This window comes from Leguminivora glycinivorella, chromosome 25 (assembly GCF_023078275.1).
Source record: "Leguminivora glycinivorella isolate SPB_JAAS2020 chromosome 25, LegGlyc_1.1, whole genome shotgun sequence".
NCBI lineage: Eukaryota > Metazoa > Arthropoda > Insecta > Lepidoptera > Tortricidae > Leguminivora > Leguminivora glycinivorella.
This window is the reverse complement of record NC_062995.1, coordinates 2,502,376-2,511,373: the sequence shown is the minus strand read 5'-3', so window position 1 is coordinate 2,511,373 and position 8,998 is coordinate 2,502,376.

The following is an 8,998-nucleotide window of genomic DNA, read 5'->3' as shown; positions in this document are numbered from 1 at the left end:
CCGGGATCCATTCGGGAGCTACGATGCCACAGACGTACACACACACACAAACAGACAGACAGACAAACATACGACAGACAGACATGTCAAACTTATAACACCCCGTCGTTTTTGAGTCGGGGGTTAACAAAATACAAATATAGATATAAGTTAAAATCGTATTATGTTTGTTACTTGTCATATGTATATTTTTAACCAAGACGCAAAAACGACGGGGTGTTAGACGTTTAACGTGTCTGTCTGTCTGTCTGCAACTTAGCTCCCGAACGTATGAGCCGATTTAGATTTAGTATTTTTTGTTTGAAAGCTGAGTTAGTCGAGAGTGTTTTTAGCCATGTTTCATGAAAATCGGTCCACTACGGGGAAGGAGGGTACTAAAATTGAACTTGTAGAAAATTGAAATCTATGGACGAGTACATCCAGACTTTGTTCTAATTTTCGTCCACATACAGAATAAGAAATTTTAATAAATTAAATTGTGAAAGGTACTTGCGACACATCATCGTTAGGCCGTTTTCACATTATCCGATCCGATATCGGATGTCGGACCGACATCCTACATCCGATAAACGCTTCCGATAGTGTCGGATGTCGGTCCGATAAAACGCATTGTTCCAAATCAGTGAAGTAATCACTTTATTGTGTACAACAGTTTATATACAATTTGTAGGAATAGAGATACAAAGGCGAGCTTATCCCTATAAGGGATCTCTTCCAGCTAACCTTGGAGAAGATGAGAGGATCGTTCCAGTACGTAAGATAGACAAACTTACAGGAGTACAATAAAGGTCAAAAATTTTAATTTTGTGGTTAGGTAATTTATTAAATAAGATTAATAAAAGACACCTGACATCTGAAGTGATAGTCATAGTCATAATAAATAAATGTCTGTCCCGTGTCCCGTATATTATAAACGCTTGTCTTTTCAAATTGGTTTATTAGGAAGTTTTTGAAATAAGGTTCTTTTGTCATATTGAAAGAAACACCCATGGATAAGTTAGTGTACTTAAAAACTCCATAAAATTCTTCTTTGTAAGGGATAAGCATCAAACACGTGCGTTAAACCTAAAGCTTAGAAACCTCATTATAAGGATAAATACATTTATGATTATTACTGGACATTGCCTACTCAACGTGGTGTTTGCATTGACAATGGTGTACTAATTATATAAAACTAGCTTTTGTCCGCGGCTTCGCTCGCTTCGAAAATTATGAAATGCTCCATACAAACTTCCATCCTCCAGTTTAGGGAAGTGGGGGGTTGGAACGAGACTAAAAGTAGCCTAAGATGTCACTTTCCACCCCTTCAACTATTTCCACTTAAAAAAATGCGAAAAAATCTTTAAAATTATACATATATAATTTTAAAGATTTTTTCGCATAATTATAGTATATTTAACTGAAATTCCTAAATTGAAAGGGAGACCTCTTTCCATTTTACCATTTTCGCTCCCGTAGCGTCTTAATTTTGACCTCCCCTTTTATCTGTTCAAGCGTGTTCTGTTAAAGTTAGCTTATAAATAGTATAAGCTAACTTTAACAGAACACGCTTGACGCAACCACTTACATGCTTACTGTCTTGACGCAAATACTTACGAGTAGGAGGGCGACCCTGAAAGTTTTTAATTAGAACAGTTAGAACTGGCTACTTGTAAAGAATAAATTATTAAAAATTAAGTTTACATTTAAAAAATAGAACTCTTTGCCAATATTGTATGCATTTCATTCATTTATCATTTGTTTTACACAGTGTATAAATTCTCGACATTTCCTTGAATTAAGGCTTCATTGTACAGGATTTGTAAATTGATTTTAATTTGACGAAGACATTTATGTCATATCTATAATATTATATACTTAGGGAGTATATATTCTAATACTGTGCTTAGGGTTAGTACGGTTTGGTGAGTAGACGTGTTACTTCTCTAAATATTTATTATTGAAATATTGTAAAATAAATGAGCATAATTTCAACTGAGCACTCGTTTCAAAACACTAAAATAATAAAATTTATACAATTGCACAACTCATTGTCCCTTTTAACGGTTATAACTGTTAAAGAAAGATTACTTTTCAGAAGCTTACCTACTTTAGAAATCCATTGTCCTAATATCGACTCAAATAACTGGCTAAAAGTGAACCTTGTATTGTCGTAAAAAGGTCTAAAAACTGACAATTATCGGGGCAGGTCTACTACCGAAGCAGGTAATCCGGAATAATAACACAAATCCCTATTTTAGTTGGTCTGTCACGCTTGAAATGCGCTGAAGTGACCAGTGTGACCACCTGGTATATTTGTGTATCGGTTGATATTTTTTCCATAATTATGGTGCGACATATAGTAGAGATACTTAGTATAAAATAGAACTAAATAATAATAGTATAAGTATTATGCAACATAAGGGGGATTTTGTCAACGAGTGTTATAACTCGCGACAGCTGCAGGCTGGAGAGAGTTATAGACACGAGTTTACAAAATCCTTACCTCCTGAGTTACACACAATATGTTTCATCACATTTGAGAGGAAAACTCAAGAGGAAAAAATCATAAGGCAAAACCTTCAATGAATGGCGGCGCCGCTGCGACCAGTAAGCCTATCTTCACCTATATCGGATTCTTCATATTGAGCGCTTGATATTATTTATAATAATATCAAGCGCTCTATATGCTTAGGTATTTGAAAGAAATAAAAAATATATACATACATACAATCATGCATGTATCCCATAAAGGGATAGGCAGAGCACATGATTGACATGATACTATTCAAGATTAAGTGCAAAGCAATCAATATATCGAACGGTAATATCGAGCGCTCCGCGAATAACCCCTTCCGTGATTTAATATGAAGCTCATGTGCACTCATGACGTAACCGTGAGATGGACGTATATAGCCGTCCTGCTTTATAATATAACCTCCAAAATTCGCCGGTACACGTGTTTTAGAACATAATCATTCATTTTTAAATGCAATATGAAAATTCAAAAATATACTTAGCTCCGACTTTAATATAGAAAATTCTAAACTGACATTGCTACCGCTATTTCTATAGATTACTGAAAGAAAGTTTCCAAAATTCTGAAGTTTTCACACAGGAAAGCTTCGGAAACTTTCCATACTTTGTATGGACAATTGTAGGGATGGAAACTTTCCATTTCATAAATTTAAATTTCCTTCATTTTACGTGAAAGTTTCGTGAATTTTTCAAGAAATTTAAGATTTTTTGGAAAGTTTCCGCAACTTGCACATCACTACTATAGATATTTAACATAACTATAAAACGCCACCACATAGATATACCTAGTACCTAACCTACAACCATAAAATAAATACAGTGTGTGACAGCGTGTAAAACGGTGAAGTCAAAAAACAATTGACAGTATTGACACTGACAATGACTCCATATAGCCTGACCAGGCAGGCAAGCATGGTCGCGCGATAAAATGATAATTTGATAAAACATCAGGCCGTCCCTATCGCACTTACAAATAGTGCGTTAGGGACGGCCGTTTTATCATTTACTTATCGCGCGACCATACTTACCTGCCAGAAATAGGCTACTTGCCTCCTAGTCAAATCAGCTTCTTTTTAAGAACTGTCAAAACGAATTTCAACGACTTGCTAATATGGAAAATATATGAAATCGAATTGAGTGACGTCACGGTCAACTCAGTTACTTTATATATTTATACCTGACTTATCAAATAGAAATTGTATTTAAAAATAACTTCTGACCATGTTTTTCTTATAATTATCTGATGCTTTATTTCGTTCATGGTATAATAGTACATTACGATACAAGTGCGTAAAAAAGGAAGTTCGAAACGAGTGGCGATAAATTAAAACACGACCGAAGGGAGTGTTTTAAATCGACACGAGGTACGAATTTCCTTTTTGCACGTGTATCGTACGACGTTTTTCAGTACAGATGAGCCTTCGAAGTTTTGACCTGACATATAATGAACCACTTCTCGCACTAGTGCGTAAAAAAAACACCATCTGCACTGAAAATATATTATTTTAAATACAGTCAAGTTCCTTATTATTGTCAAGAGGGCGCTGTTATTCTGATGTATGTGGTGACTATACCTAGATATTTTTTCTAGCACGAACGTCAAGTTGTAAGTGCTGGACAAAATTAAAACATCGAAAATCCTTTTATCGATAAAATAACCTTACATAAGATTAATAATTACCCCTAATAATAACCTGTAAAATCTTGAATAATAATGTAAGAACTTATGTAAACTATTAAAATATGGGGGCGATTTTTGAATCTCGCATACGGGATTTTGTCACTAAAATACCGGTTGAAAACGGTGATTTTCAGTGACAATTTTCTGAATTCGAACGCGTGAGACTCAAAAATCGGCCCCCTGGTTCGTTTTATTTTATTGTCCATTTATTTTCAAACATGTGACATTTGTATAAAACATTAATGTTATATACATCTAAATGCTAGCCTATGTTCCCTAAACGGGGTAGGCAGGGCACATGAAACTGCTCAAGATCCAGAACCACGGCAATAATTTAATGACATCATTATTATAATGTTAGTTATACCTTTACCTACTGAACACGTTACGTGTGTTACAGCCTTTACCAATTCCTAATGTTATTTGTCTTGACATGAGCCGTCAATCACTTGACACTAACTTGAATGTTATTCTTAAGAATCTCTCACACTAATAAATTCATTTATTATGTATGAAAACGATGAAAAATGTTTTTTTTTGCGAATTTCACTAAAAGTGATATACAGGGTGGTTCCTGATAATGAACCTAGCTACGACGTGTCGAATTTAACGGAAAACAAAAAAAAACGGTTATAGTATAGTGTGAAGAAAATCGTTCTAATGAAATTTCTCAACGCGTCATGAAGTCATAACTATAATAAGTATATTTTTCCATCAGGCTTTAACAAAGAACTGTCGTTCGGATCATCATTGGCAGTGTCAAGTGTAGTCAAATTTGCGGATTCCCACTTTATTTGTCAATATGACAATGACACACACAACATCTTTTATTCATAATCGGCAGGAAATCGGCAAATATTTCAAACCCTTGGTTACTTGCTCCCAACTCCCAACGGTATTCTTTGCTAAGGTTTGGTATAATATTGAAGTTTGAAGTGAATAGTGTGAATGGCACTTTAAATGAGCACTTTCGTGGAAATTAGCTGCTTTAGGCCAATAGTAATATGTCTGTCATAGAAATATGATCATAGGCGACATGCCTTTTTCTTCACGTTGGTGAAAAAGGGAGGCATACTGACCTATGATCATATTTCTATGGTAAACATATGATAGTGGACTATCGGCTTTATAAACGGTTTAGTTATTCGTTTTTTTTTCTTCATGTAAGTATAATTTTTTTAGATGTACTTTGACACTTAGAGACTCTATACATCTCTAACATCTCTTATTAATAATCATAATAGCTTTGTACTTTGTATAATTTCTTGTTTTAATATTTTTTTTTATGAATACTTTTGCTTATTAAATTGTATCTTGTTTTTTTAATGCATGTTAATTATAAGATGTAATGTTTTGAAAAGAAGTGGCCCGCCGAGTTTCTTGCCGGTCCCATAGTGGATATTATAGTTGGATACCCTCCTCCAACTGAGGGGGGACTGAAATCTTCTCGAGGCTGAGGCGTAGGGTTAGAGCCGGCGTAGCTTTATTTGACGTTCATAAGCGCATTGTAATATGCCTACTTGGAAAATAAATATTTCATTTCATTTCAACCAAATCTTGGCACTAAAAAAGGCGGGAAATTTAAAAAGTGTAGGGCTCACCGGACAATTGTCTTCATAAGACGCGTGCCTTCCTAAACCTTGACGTTGGCGGAATCATCATCGAATAACATAACACATAATAATATCGTAAAATTAAAATTTCGAAAAAACCCCGACCGCGACATAGCTTAGCGGACCGATTTTCATAAAACATGGCAAAGAACACTCCCGACTAACTCAGCTTTTAAACAAAAAAAACTAAATCGAAATCGGTTCATCGGTTCCGGAGCTACGATGACACAGACAGACACGTCAAACTTATAACACCCCGTCATTTTTGTGTCGGGGGTTAAAAATGGAGTTAAAACGTAGGCCAGGCAACGCAGAGTTTGATTTCCATAGAAAATTTGAATTTCGCGAAGTTTCTAAGTGCCAAGATTTGGTTGAACGTCTATAGATTAGATTAGATTAGATTAGATTCGATTTCTTTATTTCATGATAAAAATTACACTATAAATTTGTTACATGCCAAAGTTATGTTTAAGTATATACATGTGTATATTTATGTCATATCGATAGTTGAATTAGTAAATATCGATAAATTACCCATGAAATGACTATTCTTCTTATTGTATGATATTCGGCTTCTCGATTGTATGATAAATTGATAATTGATAACATTTTATTTGTCAAAGTTATAACAATTTAGTTCGCTGGATTCTAAACGCAACTGTAGCTTGGTGTTTGGGTGTCTGCTTGTTTGCCTCTTATTTATTTAAAAAAGTTATTTTGCATGACTGTAATAGTAGCGCCCAAATTCAAAACGGGCCTCCCAGATTTGTCTAATAGATTTCATAATTTTAGTGACACTATAATTTATAGTCAGCTATTAAATCAAAAAATCGTCTACAATCTCCGAAATTCGCACATTCCTCATATTTTTTGCAATTGGCCACACAACTCACACCCAAATCACGCGTCCAGAAAAAAAAGCAACAAAGGAAAATTGTCTATGCCCAAAACGATCGATATATGACCGCAATACATTCGATATTGTAGAATGGGACGGTCATCGAGATCTTTAGAGATCCGTGGTTATTTGTTAAGTACAAAATTTTTTCTACAATATCACAACACAACAGACTACGACGGGAAAAAAGGACAAAATAATTTTGAACACTTCTGAAGTAGTAGGCGTCTATAGTCTACAGTGATTGCTTACCACCAGGCGGGCCTTAGTCCGTTTTCACATTATCCGATGCGTTATCGGATGTCAGAAGGAATAGAAAAAAATCCAAGATGGCGCCTGTAATGTATAGGATATCGGTCCTACATCCGATGTCGGATCGGATAATGTGAAAACGCACTTATACTAGTTTGCCCACAGTTTGCCACCGTCATAGTATTAAAAAAATAGCACTGTTCGGCGACTTACGTATTTGTATGAAAAGTTGCGTCGCTTCCTGAGCGCACTTTCATACTAGCTTATGGCGCACCCACCACGGTGTTTTCAGTCAAAGGAAATAGTAAATCCGATGTACTTAGGATATGTTTAGGAAACTCAACGATAGAGGGCGTGAAAAATAATTATTTGCCGTAGTGCAAGTTGTTCGCTAGACATCACTGTTACCCCCGCAAACTGGGTAATGACTTGTTGTCGTAAAATCTGTAAGTATTTTTTGATGTACAAATGTTTCGCTAGATGTCGCTGTACCACCTGCAAACTAGCGAACGATATTCTATGGTTAATTACATGTCATTAAATTGTAAATTACTTATAATATTGTCATTTTTATTGACAATGTAAGTCCATATTGACATAGTTATTTACGTGACTGGTTGATGAATGATTAAGTAATTACATAAAATTTATTCATCAAAGATCGCGCCATAAATATGCGGCGTTCCATGTTTAAAGGGTCCACATCATTTATGTTCTATAAGGATCCTTTAGCCATGGGAAGTCACATGTAAAGTTGTCGTAACTTAATAATAGATGGCGATGCATTCGAAAATCTTGACTGATAACTCTATGCCATACTATTCAATATAGTCTATGGGCGCACCCTCTTAGCAGAAATGACGCTAGACGCCGATCGAAACGCCAGTCTTGCTCTGTCGCTCCAATAAAGAAGAGCGATAGAGATAGCTACGATAACGATCATATAACAATAATCGATGGAATCAGGCGTTACTTTGCGGAAATCCATGTTAATCGTAAACTAGAACTTTCCTTTGCTAATCCGCGAATAGATAACGTGCAAGTCAATCAGTGCTAACCTGTTATAATTACTTGCGTATTTTTTACATGCAATTAATTTTCCCACCCTCCCACCGCAAAAATAAAAATAAATACGCAAATAAATAATATTTTTGGTGGTGGGTTGTTATATTTATTTACGTATTTATTTTTATTTTTGCGGTGGGAGGGTGGGAAAATTAATTGCATGTAAAAAATACGCAAGTAATTATAACAGGTTAGCACTGATTGACTTGCACGTTATCTATTCGCGGATTAACAAAGGAAAGTTCTAGTTTACGATCATATAACAATATAATCGTAAGCGTTTGTGCATTTGTTTTTGGACATAAGTACCCAGCAGGGCAATCATGGTCGCGCGATAGATTATAAAACATCGGGCCGTCCCTATCGCACTTACAAATAGTGCGATAGGGACGGCCTGCTATTTTATCATTTATCGCGCGACCATAATTGCCTGCCAGGTGAGTTAAAAGCCAACTCACACTTGACCGCAACAAAAAGTCAATCGTTTGATCAACAGGTAGGCGGTCATTCAACAGCTTCTCTATTCTAGATGCATTGTTAGATACTAATGGTCTTTTTTAGAAAAGCAGAAAAGAATTGAGGTTAGTGTGAGAAGTTGCCCAATTTTTGAAGGTTAGAATGAATTTATAGAGATATCGCTTTTGTATTTTATTGAGCAGGTTCAGCGTATTTTTAACACGCTTTTCGGTCGGTAGGTCGACCGAATGTAACTAACTATGTAATCGAATCTAAGGTAGAATACCATCTTACAAATATGCCAGGATTTGGGAAGCATTAAATTTTATAAATCAATGCAAACTCAGTCAATTTTATTATAATTATATTTTAGACTTGAACCTGTACTTTACCTAGAATTCGCTCAGAGCAATATTGATCGGTTCTATTCGGAATATTGGTTCAAAAAGTGGAATCTAGTGTTGCGAGGGTTTCGAGGCACGAAAGTTAAACAAACTTTGCCACCGAGTGAAATCA